This window comes from Giraffa tippelskirchi, chromosome 1 (genome assembly GCF_054371585.1).
Source record: "Giraffa tippelskirchi isolate mGirTip1 chromosome 1, T2T-mGirTip1v1.2.pri, whole genome shotgun sequence".
Classification (NCBI taxonomy): Eukaryota; Metazoa; Chordata; class Mammalia; order Artiodactyla; family Giraffidae; genus Giraffa; species Giraffa tippelskirchi.
In genome coordinates, this window is record NC_137275.1 from 187,995,809 (window position 1) to 188,013,249 (window position 17,441).

The 17,441-nt window shown below is 43.0% G+C and overlaps 1 long non-coding RNA gene across 1 annotated transcript in view; it reads left to right on the top strand.

Annotated features, from left to right (window-relative positions):
* The window catches only part of LOC145515355 (uncharacterized), a 150,536-nt gene that overhangs the window by 13,114 nt on the left and 119,981 nt on the right, over positions 1-17,441 (top strand). The window contains exon 3 of the long non-coding RNA XR_014060856.1: positions 4,243-4,386. This is a non-coding gene — a long non-coding RNA (uncharacterized LOC145515355). The remainder of the gene's footprint in view (positions 1-4,242; positions 4,387-17,441) is intronic.

A 17,441-nucleotide genomic window follows, 5' to 3' on the forward strand; every position in this document is an offset into this window, starting at 1 on the left:
AGAGCTCCAACTTTGTGTCTTAATATCATGCACTTTGTTTTTTTAAAAATAATTTTATTTATTTTTGGCTATGCTGGATCTTCATTGCTGTGTGGGCTTTTCTCTATGAAGTTGATGTTAGTGACTTCATCTTACAGATGGGGAAACTGAAGATTAGAGAGTTTAAAATACCTTGTTCAAGTTCAAACAGCATGGCAGAGCTGGGACTCGATGTGATTCTCAGGTGGCCTCAGCCTGCAATGGGTTGGAGCAGGGCTGGGTTCCCAGCCAGAGGCTGAGGCTGGGTTGTGGTTGTGAAAGCACTGGATCTGAGGCACTAGACCAGTGGTCAGTGAAAGGGCCCTGGCCTTCAGTTTTGCAGAAAAGAATTTCCACCAAGATGGAAAGTAGTAAGGTAAGTAAAGTATTTATTAGGAGGAAAAAAGTACAGTACTTGTGGATAAATACACAGGCAGACTCAAAGGGAGAGTCCCTGAGTTGTACCCATGTGGCAGTGTAAATTACTTACATGGGGCATTTCTTCTGGTTTTCCTTTGGCCAATCATTCTGATTTGCCTGGCTCACAGTCTGTATTTGGTATATCTCAGGATCCTCCCATGTGTGTACATGCATCTCTTAGTCAAGATGGATTCTACTGAAAAGCTGTCTGGGTAGAACATCCCGTATCATAACTCTCCTTTGGCCTCCAAGGAACCTTTCTGTACATGTGTGGTCAGGGAGTTCTCCTGACTTTGATAATAAGAAATATGGGGTCTGGGTGGGCCCAGCCTCTCGCCTTAATTGTCCTGCTGTTCTCATCTCGGAGTTTCGGTCAATAGCGAATGAATTTCCAATTGCTTTAATATGGGAGTGCCCATCTGCCTCCTGCCTCAAACTGTTTTGATTGCAAAGCCTATCTGTGGTGTTTCCCCTGCCCTAATACCATGGAGGCAGAATCCTGTCTGTTGTCTGGTCTGGGGTAACAGGAAGGGACTGGAAATGAAAGAGAAAAGTAAAAGCGTTAGATGTTAAGCAGTCAATGGAATGAAGCAGCCAGGAAAAAACTCAGCAAGGGCAAGGATAGAATTAGAAAGTAAGACAATCACAATGAGTGAAGCTGGAAAGCCTGATGCTTCTTATATTTTGACTTTGGGTCCTGTGGTTGATGGAGAGTGGTCTGGTGAGGGAGGCCACAGATTGGGGTGGGTCTTCCCAGTCACGCTTTGACTCTCACTCCTGGATCTGTTCTGCTGATAATGGCCACTTCACACATGACTTGGCTCCAGACCCCAGGACAACTCGCCAGCCTTGGTCAGCAGCTCCACAGGGCTCACCCCAGCCTGTATAGCAAGACCAGGCCAAGTGGAATAAAAGACTGCAAGCCTATGAACAGAGGTGACAGCCTGGGATTTTAGTTAGGCATTAGCAGGTTTGCGGAAAAGGCATCTTTTTCATTCAAGGAGTCCTTTTCACTATTTCGAACAACCTGCCCTGGTAGGCAGCTGTCTAGTTTGCATAAGCTTGAGTCTGGCCTCAGATAAAATTGTGCAGGTGATGTTAGCCCCACGGATGGATGCTCGTATTTAGGTTTTCTGACTTCCTCTGCAGTTCCTTTCTCAGGAGAAGGATATGCCTCTTCTTTCTCCCTCTCCCCCCATCGTATACTTCCTGGCTGAGACGTGAAATGGAGTCCACAGATGGCTTGGAGGAGCCCCAGTGGTCTTGAACTTGGCTCTCGAAGCTGGAACGGGAGGATTCCGGCTCTGCCCTGAATGGCTGACAAATCTCAGCTCTGCTTGTAGGGCTCAGGGTTGCGTTGTTCTCTGCTTCTGGGCTTTAGGCAGTGTCTTGAGAACCGTGTGGCTGCAAGAGAGGAAACAGGTGGACACCACGTGGGCTGGAGGAAGCGCAGGGTCACCAACTCCCTCTGGGGCCCTGGAGGCAATTGCTCCCTTTGGAGAATGGTGTGTTAAATCATCAAAATCACTGAAATGTCAGGCTGCAGAGAGGAAAGTTAGACTGGGGATAGCTAGGTTTGTGATGAGGAACCAATTTAGCACCGGTTAGGGTCACTTTTCAGTTCTCAGTGATAAGTTAGATGTTGGAAGAAAAGCACTGTAATTGAACACTGCAATTGACACCAGGCAGATTACACTGCCCTCTCTGTCTTAGTAGTGCTTTTCTAGAGCCATGTTACTGGATAGCTGGAAAAGACCACCTGGTTTCTTGTCTGGTGCTGAAGGGGCTCTCTGTCAGTGTTTATTGAATCTCACTGGATTTTATGGGCAGAGTCCTGGATGGCTCAGTGGTAAGGTATCCGCCTACAATGCAGGAGACACAGGAGATGTGGGTTCAATCCCTGGGTCAGGAAGATCCCCTGGAGAAGGATTGTATGGAGGAGGGTAGTCACCTGCCCGAGCTTGTGCTGTATATTAGTACTGGAGGAGGTGGGTCCTAAGCAAGGATGCCTTCCCTATGGAGGAATGTTGAATTCTGCATCTACCTGGAAATCTGAATCTGTCATAAATATAATTGCCAGAATGAGCTGAGTGGATCAGTCAATTCAGTTCAGTCACTCAGCAGTGGACTGCAGTATGCTAGGCTTCCCTGTCCATCACCATCTCCCAGACTTTGCTCAAACTCATGTCCACTGAGTTGGTGATGCCATCCAACCATCTCATCCTCTGTCGTCCCCTTCTCCTCCTGCCTTCAGTCTTGCCCACCATCAGGGTCTTTCCCAATGAGTCAATTCTTCACATCAGGTGGCCAAAGTATTGGAGCTTCAGCTTCAGCATCAGTCCTTCCAATGAATATTCAGGACTGATTTCCTTTAGGACTGAAGGGTTTGATCTCCTTGCTGTCCAAGGAACTTGCAATAGTCTTCTCCAGCACCACAGTTCACAAGCATCAATCCTTTGTGCTCATCTTTCTTTATGGTCTAACTCTCACATCCATACATGACTACTGGAAAAGCCATAGCTTTGACTAGAGGAACATTTGTCAGCAAAGTAATCTCTTTGCTTTTTAATATGCTGTCTAGGTTGGTCATTGCTTTTCTTCCCAGGAGCAAGCATCTGTAAATAAGAATTTCACACATCACAAGTTATTTTCCTATGGATTTTTTATTTAGAGATAATCTATCTTATTTAAAACATCCTTCACAGTAATAAGCATGTGGATCTCTAAGCCCTTCTCCCTTAGCTTCTCTGCCAGGTTTTGGTTTTTGGTGTTTATTACTCTACAAACATTGCATATTCTATGGGATCTACGTATTTGTTGGGGAGGCAGGGTAGTTTAATAGAAAGAGAAAAGGATGAGGAACTGAGCAGTCCTGGGCTTCAAATCTTGTCTCCACTACTGATTAAAGATAACCTCTGGCTGGTTACTTAATTTCTCAGAATTTCTGTTTTCCTATCTGTGAAATGAGAGATAGTAAGGACAGTTTCCATGGGTAACTGTGAGGATTAAATGGGATAATACATGCTTAGCTTGGCATCTAGTGCCTAGCAAGTCCTCAATAAAGGTTTTGTGTGAGTGTGTGTTTGTGCTTAGTCTGTCTGACTCTTTACAACCCTATGGACTGTAGCCTGCCAAATGGACAAGCCCCTCTGTCCATGGGATTTGTCAGGCAAGAATACTGGAGTGGGTTGCCATTTCCTCCTCCAGGAGATCTTCCCAACCCGGAGATCAAACCTGTGTCTCCTGCATTGGAGGGCGGATTCTTTACCACTGAGCCACCTAGAAATCCAATAAATGTTATTGATATTTAAATCTTAATTTGAACAATGCTAGCATTAGTTTTCTTTCACTTGTTGGATATTCTGTTTTCAAAGTGAAACCTCCCTGCCCATTCCCCTCTACCGCTTTTAAAATAAATAACCAAATAGCCATTGCTTTGTAAAGTTGAATGTTCTTATATTGGCTGACATATGTGGAAATACACATCTGTATTTTAAATTAGATCACCTGGTGTTTATAGCCTCTCTGGGGTATACAGAGGACTTTTACATCAGTTTAGTTTTTTTTTTATAAGCTCATTAGTTTTCACAGCATTCTTATGAGACAGGGATTAGACATATTGTTCATGCATTAATGAAAGTACAGAGAGGTTTCGGCACTGGTCCAACATCACAGAAAAAACCCTGACAGCCAGGAACAGCGTGGCCATGTCCATGCTGGAAGCTCAGCACCATCTTGCTCTCAGCTGACTACATGCTCTGTGTTTATGCCTTTTCTCCTCTGCTTGTGTTGTGTGTATTTTAGGTCCTCTGTGGTACACATGGAATATGAAGGATGCACAGGGAGGCCCTACCAGACATGGACCACTGACCATTCCCACCACCCCTCCCTCATGCCACTTCCAACTAGATGAGAAGGAAGGGACCTGCTGGAGGAGCACTGCCAAAGGTAAATGATGTCTGTGAAACACCCAGCTTTCTTTGCTTGCACTTTCCATGCCCTTTTGCCTTCCATGATGTCTTTTTTTTTTTTTTTAACCCTTCTGAAGCCAAGTTCTTTTCTTCCTTTCACACTTGGTTTCTAGGAAAGGTGTTCTCTATTCCTTCCTCTCTGTTATAGCACCTTACATCTCATTCTGAACAAAAGACATTAAGTTCTATTCCATAACCAAAGGTATTTCGGCATTGATATGATGTGGTACATATTCTGGGGCCGGTGTGCCATTCCCTGTGTTTCTAAAATCAAGTTATAAAGGTGGGGACCTTTCCACCTCTGGGTGAGGAGTGCTGGTTGGAATCAGGGTGTCAGATTTAGGCTCCAGTTGCCTTGCTCAGGTGGACATAAGCCCCCACTGTGGCAGAAGAGGTCTGGTGTTCTTAGGCAGCCTTGACCTTAACTCTGGAATGACCACGTGACCAGCTGCTCCCATGTTTGGGCTCCCTGATCATGCTGGCCATCTCAGACCCTGGGGTTGGCTCACGAACTCTTCCTCCTCAATGTTTTCTGCAAAGATTTCCTGTCTTTTGTTGCCATGCCTGCTAACTGAGGACCTGGGAACAATCCTAAATCTCTTTTGGCGGCTTTCACTATGTTTTGTTTTCCTTCTTCCAGATTCTTGGCAGCCTAGCCTTGCACCAGTTCTGATTTGGGGCTTAAACACTTCCCTTGGTGTTGACTGTTTAGATTTTTTTAATTTTTAAAATTTTTATTTATTTATTGAATAAATTTTGGCTGTACTAGGTCTTTGTTCCTGTACGGGGGCTTTCTCTAGTTGCAGCGAATGAGAGCTACTTTTCATTATGGTGCACTGGTTTCTCATGGCAGTGGCTTCTCTTATTGTGGATCACAGGCTCTAGGGCACATGGGCTCAGTTTGAGTGACATTCTGAGAAGTAGAGAGAGCTAGGGAGGGGGCCTCAAGCAGGAGGAGCAAGAGTGAAACAGTGCAGCATGTGTCATATAAGAAAGCATGGCTTGGTGTTGGACAGAATTGGGTTCAAAGTGTTAGTGGGTGCTGGTACTTATGGAACATCTATGTGGGCTTTATGTATGTTTTAATTCAGTTCAGTTCAGTTCAGTCGCTCAGTCACGTCCAACTCTTTGCGACCCCGTGAATTGCAGCACGCTAGGCCTCTCTGTCCATCACCAACTCCTGGAGTCTACCCAAACCCATGTCCATCGAGTCAGTGATGCCATCCAACCATCTTATCCTCCGTCGTCTACTTCTCCTCCTGCCCCCAATCCTACCCAGCATTAGGGTCTTTTCCAATGAGTCAACTCTTCGCATGAGGTAGCCAAAGTATTGGAGTTTTAGCTTCAACATTAGTCCTTCCAATGAACACCCAGGATTGATCTCCTTTAGGATGGATTGATTGGATCTGCTTGCAGTCCAAGGGACCCTCAAGAGTCTTCTCCAACACCACAGTTCAAAAGCATCAATTCTGCGGCGCTCAGCTTTCTTCACCGTCCAACTCTCACATCCATACATGACCACTGGAAAAACCATAGCCTTGACTAGGCGGACTTTTGTTGGCAAAGTAACGTCTCTGCTTTTAAATATGCTATCCAGATTGGCCATAACCTTCCTTCCAAGGAGTAAGCGTCTTTTAATTTCATGGCTGCAATCACCATCAGCAGTGATTTTGGAGCCCAAAAAAATAAAGTCTGACACTGTTTCCACTGTTTCTCCATCTATTTCCCATGAAGTGATGGGACCAGATGCCATGATCTTAGTTTTCTGAACGTTGAGCTTTAAGCCAACTTTTTCACTCTCCTCTTTCACCTTCATCAAGAGGCTCTTTAGTTCTTCTTCACTTTCTGCCTTAAGGGTGGTGTCATCTGCATATCTGAGGTTCTTGATATTTCTCCTGGCAATCTGGATTCCAGCTTGTGTTTCTTCCAGCCCAGCGTTTCTCATGATGTACTCTGCATATAAGTTAAATAAGCAGGGTGACAATATACAGCCTTGACGTACTCCTTTTCCTATTTGGAACCAGTCTGTTGTTCCATGTCCAGTTCTAACTGTTGCTTCCTGACCTGCATACAGGTTTCGCAAGAGGCAGGTCTGGTGGTCTGGTATTCCCATCTCTTTCAGAATTTTCCACAGTTTATTGTGATCCACACAGTCAAAGGCTTTGGCATAGTTAATAAAGCAGAAATAGATGTTTTTCTGGAACTCTCTTGCTTTTTCGATGATCCAGCGGATATTGGCAATTTGATCTCTGGTTCCTCTGCCTTTTCTAAAACCAGCTTGAATATCTGGAAGTTCATGGTTCATGTATTGCTGAAGCCTGGCTTGGAGAATTTTGAGCATTACTTTACTAGCATGTGAGATGAGTGCAATTGTGCAGTAGTTTGAGCATTCAATTACAATGATTTTATTGCAGAGTTTTAGGGCTTCCCAGGTGGTACAGTAGTAAAGACTCTGTCTGCCAGTGTAGCAGACAAAGGAAACTCAAGTTTGATCACTGGGTTGTGAAGATCTCCTGGAGCAGGAAATGGCAACCTACTCCAGTATTCTTGCCTGGAAAATTCCATGGACAGAGGAGCCTGGCGAGTTACAGTCCATGGGGTTGCAAAGAGTCAGACACGACTGAAAACTGACACACACACACACACACACACACACACACACACACACACACACACACACACACACACACACACACACACACACACACACACACACACAAAGAATCCACAGGATGGGACTTTCCTAGTGGCCTAGTGGTTAGTACTCTGCCCTTCCAGTGCAAGGGGTGCGAGTTTGATCCCTAGTGTGGGAACTAAGATCTCACATGCTGTACAGCCAAAAATAAATTAAAATTAGCAAAAAAATAATCCACAGGAAACTCTTTTCTCTTCCCTCAAACTACATACAAAATTGATGGTGTGGTTGTGTATGCATGTATATGTGTGCACATATTGAGCTTCGAAAGCACCCTTTTTAATCATAAACATAGCAAAGTCTCCATAGAAGTTGTTTTCTAATATAAAAGAGGCAGCTTCTGAAAAATGTGACTAGTGCTCTGAGAGTGAGAAATTGTCAGAAAGTTTCTTGGGCAGATCCCTTAAATTCTCTGAACCTTGCTTTCTTATCTGTAACATGGGGATAATGTGACTTACTTATCAGTGTTGTTGGTACTATTAATAAATGAAAGTGAAAGTGATAGTTGCTCAATCGTGTCCGACTCTTTGTGATCCCATGGACTGTAGCCTGCCTGGCTCCTCTGTCCATGGAATTATCTAGGCAAGAATCCTGGAGTAGGTTGCCATTTGCTTCTCCATGGGATCTTTCTGACCCAGGGTTCAAACCTGGATCTCCTGCATTGCAGGCAGACATTTTACCATCTGAGCCACTAGGAAATAGTACGTATGAGAGCGACCTACAGAACCCACTGTAGGTTCTCAAAAATGTGGATTTTTCTGTCATTCCATGCCTTTTATGTCATCATGCTGCCTGAAATGTGGGTTTACTTAGGTAGGTTGGAGGAAGCCAGAGAGAGACCAAAGCTCCCATTTCTGCTCCAACCTCTTCCCTGGTCAATTGCACAACGCTGAACTCTGCTTCCTCTACAGATATGTGCCTGTCCCCCCTGGGCTCAGGGTTGAGTGTCTCAAGTGCTAGAACTTGCACACCAGGCTAATGACGAGTTTTCTTGCCCCTGATAAAACAGCCTGGGGATGTAAAGTGATGTCAGCCCCTTCCTCTCCAAGTGCCCTGTGTCCCTCCTCCTTTTTCCTTGTGATGATGAATTCCAATCATTGGTGGCCTTGTGCATTTAACATGAAGCATTGTTATGGAAACTCTTGATTTATACTGAGTATAAGGAGACCTGATGTTGGGTGTAGTTTGAGCTCTTAAGTAGTACTCATCCACTCTTGTTAATCAGATATGCTTGTGTGCTTATGAGGCTGTATCTTGTTCCAGCTCAAGAACCATGGTTCCTGTCCAAAGATCTTTGTTTTAGGATTTCCATCTTAGGACTTGAACCTCTGCTAACAAGATGCAATCATTGTCCCTGATCTTTGATTCCTATTTTCCCCCTTATGTTTGATGTAGATGCTTCATGAGGCTCCATCATTTTTCTTTAGTAACTCAAAGTGCTCCTGATCATTGTCCAGGTACCAATCCTGTGACCCTTTATATTGGATGGCCAGGATTCTTCAATTCTGTCTTTAGCTGAGTCCCTGGATCTAAGCCTTTTATAGGTCAAAATCTACCTAATCACTTGCCAGAAATGCCTGGGCCTGGAAGTATCTCCTGACTCCAAACTCTATAATTCTGACTCAGCAGAGACTTTGATTTAGAAGGTTGGCTAGAGAACTGTGATGCTGGAGAAGACTCAAGAGTCTCTTGCACAGCAAGGAGATCAAACCAGTCAATCCTAAAGGAAATCAACCCTGAATATTCATTAGAAGGACTGATGCTGAAGGGGAAGCTCTGATACTTTGGCCATGTGATGTGAAGAGTCTACTGATTAGAACAGACCCTGATGCTGGAAAGGGTTGAGGGCAAGAGGAGGAGGGAGCGACAGAGCATGAGATAGTTGGATGGCATCACTGACTCCATGGACATGAGTTTGAGCAAACTCTGGGAGATAGTGAAGGACAGGGAAACCTGACATGCTGCAGTCCATGGGATCGCAAACAGTCAGACATGACTGAGTGACTGAGCAAGAAGGGGCTGGGCTGATGGAGAGCTAAGGGGAAGTGAAGCCTAGACCTGCTGAAAATTCCAGGTGCTTCTGATACAGACGGTTGGTTCATGGATCATTTACTCTGAGAAACAGTGACTAACATTGAAGACATCTGATTTTCATATAAAGGGGAATGTTGTCGTGTTGGCTAACAGAGCTTTAAGCCGCAGGTAAGAAGGACTTGTTTTAGATCAGAGATTCTTTGGGGGACTGAAAACAGTTTAATTTCCTAAGTAAGCTAAACTTTCTTCCCATAAGTTTGTCTATCATAAGCATATTTCTTCAGAGGAGACTCAGAGGTGAATTTCAGGCCATGCTTTGTAAAATAACTTTAAAATTTGAATTTGTTCAGGGCTGTGTTTATGACCTGTGCCTGAGCTTACAAAGTATAAAGTGTATTCTCATTAGGTACCATTGTCCACTTTCCCCACCCCCTCCAATCCTTGCCCTTAATCTGCCCCATTCTCCTGCCAGCTCCCAGTAAACGTTAGTAATGTCTTTCCAGTAAGTGCTTCATGGGTGATCTTTCTCTAAGCCATATTTTTAGCAGAAGAGATGAAAGGAGACTGAAAAATTAAAATCAAGATAAGCAGTCTCTCTCTTGGAATGTTATTAAGAGGATATGGCCATTTAAAAGTACTTTCCCTTCTTCTTCTCTGGGTTTGACATCAGAAGTCATGGAAGATACTATCACACCTTGCTTTATTAACATTAACAGAGTCACCTGTTTCGAAAGGTCCAGAACATTAACCTTAAATGAAAAGAAATGGAACAAAAGGGAAGATAAAGGGAGACTGGGTTTTGGCAGCAATTGATGCAGGCTCTCAGCCAGGCCCCTTCAGCTACTCTGTTAAATGGCCCCATGAATTTATTTTACAGGGAGATCATTTCCACTATCTGAGTATACTGAGTCTGCTGTTGTTCAGACAAGATTCAGAAATCCCGTTAAGTTATATAATGTGTTGATCTTCCAGGAGAACAAGGGAGGGACATAGCAAGTTAGGGAATAGATAGTAAAGATGATCAGGAGTGGCTGTTGGAGCCCAACAGGACTTGTGGAGAAGGATCAGAGGGTTCAAGAGAAGTTGGACTGAGGATTAGACACACTGAAGGCCACCGAGCCTGAGGCCACCGGTGTGTGCTGGCAGAGCCCAGTTCTTGCAGGAAAGGCAAGGTGAAGCAGATCGGGGAAAGGTGGGTCTCACAGCAATTGGCAGAAGGCTTAGGGCAAGGCACTGTCGCTAATTCCATTTCTTTGCACTGAGTCCTGGGTTTATCAGATACAGCTTCCTTGGTGGCTCAGACAGTAAAGAATCTGCCTGCAATACGGGAGACCAAGGTTTGATCCCTGGGTTGGGAAGATCCCATGGAGAAGGAAGTGGTGACCTATTCCAGTAGTTTTGCCTGGGAAATCCCATAGACAGAGGAGCCTGGTGGGTTATAGTCCATGGGGTTTCAAAGAGTTGGACACGACTGAATGACTAACACTCACTCACTACTGGGCTTATCATCTTATTTCTTGTTGTTACAGGTTGAATGTTCCTGAAGGATGGTTGGTGTGGGGGAGAAGATAGGATGGTGATAAACTTATAGCCCAGATTTTGTAAGATATGCAGGTTCCTAGTGTCCTTCCCTGACTTCATAACCTGCTTGTCAAACCATGTGTCCTGATGTGAGGGGTAGAAGACCCTCATGCTTTAATTCTCTGATAGAAACCAAGAGGGGCTTTGGGTTTCTGTAAAACTTCACTTCCAGGTCTGTTTCATGCCCTGTGGAGTCTAATGAGACAAGTGGTTTAGTTCACTAGAATGTTAGAATAGCTTGTTCTTCTGTGGAATAACAAGGACTTGAAGAATGGGTTTGATCGAAAGTGCAACACGTGTTTTTGCTCTGATTTCTGAGCACAGACGGGCTTTGCTGATAGCTCAGTTGGTAAAGGGAGAAGGCAATGGCGCCCCACTCCAGTACTCTTGCCTGGAAAATCCCATGGACGGAGGAGCCTGGTGGGCTACAGTCCATGGGGTCGCACAGAGTCGGACACGACTGAAGCGACTTAGCAGCAGCAGCAGCAGCAGCAGTTGGTAAAGAATCTGCCTGCCATGTAGGAGACCCTGATTCGATTCCTGGGTTGGGAAGATACCCTGGAGAAGAGAAAGGCTACCCACTCCAGTATTCTGGCCTCCAATATTCTTGGGCTTCCCTTGTGGCTCAGCTGCTAAAGAATCCGCCTGCCATGCGGGAGACCTGGGTTTGATCCCTGGGTTGGGAAGATCCCCTGGAGAAGGGAAAGGCTACCATTCCAGTATTCTGGCCTGGAGAGGTCCATGGGGTCCCAAAGAGTCGGACATGACTGAGTGACTTTCACTTTCACTTTCTGAGCATAGAACTCCCCTACAGCAAGCTGTAAATGGTTCACCTCTGGTCACTGAACCAGAGAGTTAGGAGGGGACAAAGATCAAGTGTGAATCCATTTTCCCATTTGGGAAAACAGTTCAAAGTATGTGCCATCCTGATGGCTTCATCATTGGATGAAAGGGACAGCAAATTTTTACCCCAGTAGGAAGTGTTTTTCATTCATTTAAAACATAAGGAAAACAAAACAAAAGAAAAAACCCCTACTAACTTATTTTGTAGACGTGAAAGGTGTTGTAAGTCCTGGACTGTAATGAATACAGAGCCTGGCACTTAGTAGGAGCTGGATGATGATGTTGTGTGATGTATGAATTGCCTTGACTTTGAATTGCATGATTCAGCAGTTTTCTTGGAAAAGACAGCTATCTCTTAAATTAAAATTATTAGATGTATTTATGGGGAGCTAGTAATCACATGTGACAAGGGAGTTTTCTACTTAAAAGAGGACTTCTGTATAAATATCTATGGTGAGATATTGTATAAATATCTATGGTGAGAACGTGGTATCAATATATTAGACCTTTTAAATTTCACAGTAATAAGTGATTGTATAAGCTTAATTTTTTATTCTGGCTCCTTAAAAGTTTATTCTTATCCTACAGTAAAGATGTGTGTGCTCAGTCACTCAGTCATGTCTGACTCTTTATGAGCCCCCTGGACTGTAGTCAGCCAGGCTCCTCTGTATATGGAATTTTCCAGGCAAGAATACTGGGGTGGGTTGCCATTTCCTTCTCCAGGGGATCTTCCCAGACCTAGGGATTGAATATGTGTCTCTTGTGTCTCCTTCACTGGCAGGCACATTCTTTACCATTGCGCCCATTGAAAAAATACTAAAAATATAGAAAAACCTCCAAAAAACAAAGTCAAAATGGCAGTACTCTAAGAAACAAAAAAAAATCACAGTTAATATCTTATTATGTAAACTTCTAGTCTGATATATGCATATTTATGGCTACATACACACGTCTGTACATATTTTTATAAAAATAAGATCATATTGTACATGAATTTTTATAAGTTTTTTTCCTCTTATATATTTTGAGTCTTTTCCTATGTCTATAAATATGCTTTGTATCCTTTTTAACGACACTATTGTTTCATCACAATTTCTTTAATCAGTGTATTATTGTGTATATAAGTTATCTTTGTTTATTTGGTAACAGAAAAGATTTTGTGATAAATATCTACATAGTAAAATGTTGTATGTAGATATTTTCTTATAGTACATTTCCATACGTGGAATTTCTAGTTTAAAGCTTTTGTAAAACTTTAAGATCCTGGACAGTGATAGAATAGTCACCAAAAAGTCATTCTATCTTGCATTATTATCAGTGGTGTTTGAGAGTTTCACTTTCTTTGAACACTGATAAACATTGGGAATTATTATTTACAAAATCTTTGCAGTTTAGATAGGTGCAGACATACATATCTTGAACCTGTTTTACCTGAAATGGTCAATTATATTTGTTCTTTTGGAATTTGCATTCATTTCCTTTACCACTTTTCCTCCCAGAGTGTTTATGCTTACAGATGCTAAGAGCAATTTGTGTCTCACATTTGTCTAGCTGTTGCCCCAGAGCAAAACCTCCTGGAAAAAGAATGACCACCTTTTAATTAATTTAACTCTGCCACGTTCTTATTCAGTTAAAGTCAAGAAGCCTTTATTGAGTAGCTATAATGTGCCAAGCACTCTGCTTGACAATAGGCACACAATTTTGAAAAATGACACTGATTTGGTTCTCAAACAATGTCTAATCTAGTAAGGGAAGAAAAACAAGTAGATAGGCAATTTAAATTCTTTAGTAGAGAAACAGGGCTTCCCTGGTGGCACAGTGGTAAAGAATCTGCCTTCCAGTGCTGGAGATGCAGGTTCAGTCCCTGGGTTGGGAAGATCCCCTAGAGAAGAAAATGGCAACCCACTCCAGTATTCTTGCCTGGAGAATCCATGGTAAAGAATCTGCCTTCCAGTGCTGGAGATGCAGGTTCAGTCCCTGGGTTGGGAAGATCCCCTAGAGAAGAAAATGGCAACCCACTCCAGTATTCTTGCCTGGAGAATCCCATGGACAGAGGAGACTGGCAGGCTACAGTTCATGGAGTCACAAAGAGTCGGACACAACTGAGTAACTCAACAAAAACAATAGAGAAATAAGCACTAGAAGCTTTGGAAGCAGTAGAAAATCATAGAAGGCTTCTTGAAGGAAGGGATAGTTTCACTGAATCATAAACGATGAATAGCAATTATCCAGACACAGAAATGTGTGTGTTTCTGTGTGGGTGTGAGAGAGAATAATGCTAACGAAGTATTGTTATATTGTTTATTACTTGCTTGCTCAGTTGCTTCAATTGTGTCTAACTCTTTGAAACCCTATGGACTGTAGCCCACCAGGCTCTTCTGTCCATGGGATTCTCCAGGCTAGAATACTGGAGTAGTATGCCATGCCTCCCTTCAGGGGATCTTCCTAACCCAGGGATCAAACCCATTTATCCTGCATTGTGTGCAGATTCTTACCCACTGAGTCACCTGGGAAGCCCCAGAAATGTGTGTGTGTGTGTGTGTGTGTGTGTGTGTGTGAGAGAGAGAGAGAGACAGAGACAGAGACAGAGACAGAGAGACAGAGAGAGACAGAGAGAGAATAATACTAACAAAGTATTATTATATTGTTCATACCATACTGAATGGACATAAGTTTGAGCAAGCTCCGGGAGTTGGTGATGGACAGGGAGCCTGGCATGCTGCAGTCCATGGAGTCGCAAAGAGTCGGACATGGCTGAGCAACTGAATTGACCTGACTGATCATAGTATTAACAAAGGTCAAGGAGATCAAGGTAAATGTATGGAATTTCATATACAATATACTTGTTTGGAGCTCACAATGAGAGAAGAAGCAGAGGGGTTGAATTAGTTAGCAAGAGATGAGGTTGAAAAGCAAGACATGTCCAGGTTATATAGCATCTTACTCTGTGTGTGAAGCAGCATGCAACTTTTTCTGATATTTCAGAGTTACCATTGACAATTTTCAAGCCATGGAGTCATGGAGTCAGGTTTATTCTCTGGAGAGAGTCTTCTGGCTCTAAAATAGGAAGTGGATTTGGGGGTAAAGGCAGGGCATTACTGGGGTCTCCGAGAGAATTTAGGAGGCTTAAATTAAGATGGTAGCAATGTGAACATGGATAAGTGGACAAATTAGAGAGGTAATTGGGGAGAAAATCAGTGGTTAATATTTGCTGAGAAGGATGAGGAGAGAGGAGACAAAGATGGTACCTATATTTTGGGTGATTGAAATGCCATTCAATGAGTTTGGGGACACAGAAGCGGCACAAGTCTCTTTGAGGATGAAGGCGTTTGGAGAGTGCAGTTTTGGATCTGTTATCTTGTTGGTGGCTACCATACATCAAAGTAGAAGTATCTTTGGATATATGGATTTTAAGCTCAATAAAGTTTTCAAGGGAAATACAGAGTTTTGGAGTTATCAACAGATAAACAGGAACTGAATACGGGAATAGACAAAAGTTTCAAAACAAAAGCATATAGAAAGACCAGACAAGTGGGGTCAGGACAGAAAGCTGAGGAATTCCAATATTTAAGGAATGAAAAGGAGAGATGGAGCACTAAGAGAAGAAAAAGTGTCATGGAAGACATTTAAGGAGGATGGAACATTTGTCCATTTATCAGTGCCAAATGATGTTGATTAATCACATAAAACTTTTGGACTTAGCAGCAAGAGGTATTTTGACCTAGTTTAGAGTCATTTCAATCAGAGTAGTAGATACCAGATTCCAAAGAGTTTAAGAGTAATTGGGAGAGTTCCCTTTCCTCCACACCCTCTCCAGCATTCACTGTTTGTAGATTTTTTGATGATGGCCATTCTGACCTTGTGAGGTGATACTTCATTGTAGTCTTCATCTGTATTTCTCTAATAATTAGTGATGTTGAGCTTTTTTTCACGCGTCTCGGCCGTCTGTATGTCTTTTTTGCAGTAATGTCTATTTAGGTCTTCTGGCTGTTTTTTGGTTGGATTGTTTGTGTTTTGGTTTGGATGTGTGGACAGAGCTGGAGAGAGGGGGGAGGTGGGTGGGATGAATTGGGAAATTGGTACTGGCATATATACACTACTGTGTATAAAATAGAAGGCTAGTGGGAAGCTGCTGTATAGCGAAGGGAGCTCAGCCCGTTGCTCTGTGGTGACCCAGAGGGATGAGATTGGGCTGGGATGGAAGGGAGTCCCAAGAGGGAGGGGATACATGTATACCTATGGCTGATTCATTTAGTCATATAGCAGAAGCTAACACAACATTATAAGGCAACTATACCCCAATTTTACAAAAGGGTAAATGGGAGATGAGAAAATGAGGAAAATAAATGAAGATACCTCTTTTTAAGAGATTGATTGTAAAGGGATGAGAGAGCTGACAGATGCGATGGCTCTGAGAGGAAGCAGAGAGGGAGAGGCTGCTGTTGTAGAAGAGAGGGAGATTTGGAATGAGGGGATAACGGTTAGGATCTAGAACTCAGGACAATTCCTTTTTCTGAGACAGGAAGAGAGATTCTGCACCTTTTGTGATAGGAAAAGTAAATAAAGATAGGTATAGAAGGGTCAGGAGGAGAATAGGGAGAGGTTGGATGGCAACCAACCTCCTGACAGAGGACAAGATGGTTGGATGGCATCACCGACTCAATGCACATGAGTTTGAGCAAACTCAGGGAGATAGTGAAGGACAGGGAAGCCTGGTGTGCTGCCATTCATGGGATCGAAAAGAGTTGGACATGACTGAGTGACTGAACAATAACAACAACAATGGAAGAGTCTGGTGGTGGAAAATTGAGGGGTTTTCTATGTGATGGTTTCTATTTTGTCTGTGCAGTAGGAGGTACTAGATGTTAGAAGAGTTGTGTCTGGGTGGGAGGTTTGAAAAATTGGATGTTTTAATCATTGTTACGGAGAATAGAAAGGGATGCTGAACAGGGATGGATAGGAAGATGCCTAGGCAGTACTGAGGGTCCTGTTGAGCTTGAAACTGACAATTTTAAGTGACATCGTATCAGTGTACAGCTTTATAATTTTTTTCTCTTTTGCTGATAAGGCATACTTCAAGGTTAGGCTTTTTTCCAGTTGAGTGTGACAGAAGATTGATGAGGCAAGCTATTTGAGGGCAATGCAATTGCATGGTTGAAGTGAAATTAACCATGGGTTTAAGGCTGGGCAGAAAGAGGACCTTGATAGGAGGAAGGTTGAAAGATCAGGAGACTGTAGATGGATCAAGGTCCTGGAGTTTGGGGTAAAGTTAAAGAACTGGTATAGTACAAATAAATGAGTGGAGAGCTATAAGGGAACTGTTGCAGTCAGAAGGGGAGATTTTGGAATTTAGTTTTCAAAATTGTACCATTTTCAAAAAAGGGTAGTATTCAACATATTTTTAATCGGAGAATAAATGCTTTACAATGTTATGTTAATTTCTGCCATACAACAAAGTGAATTAGCTATATGTGTACATACATCCTGTCTCTCTTGAGCCTCCCTCCCACCCCACCCTAATGCCTCTCCTCTAGGTCATTGCAGCACAGAGCTGAGCTCCCTGTTCTATACAGCAGCTTCCCACTAGCTAGCTGTTTTACACGTGTTAGTGTATATATGTCAATGGTATTCTTTCAATTTGTCCCACACTCTCCTTCCCGCATTGTGTCCACAAATCCGTTCTCTTTGTCTGCATCTCTATTCCTGCCCCTAAGTAGGTTCATCTGTACCATTTTTCTAGATTCAATATATATATATATATAAATATATATTTGTTTTTCTCTTTCTGACTTACTTTACTCTGTATGACAGACTCTAGGTTCATCCACATCACTACAAATGAACTTTGTTCCTTCTTATGGCCAAGTAATATTTCATTG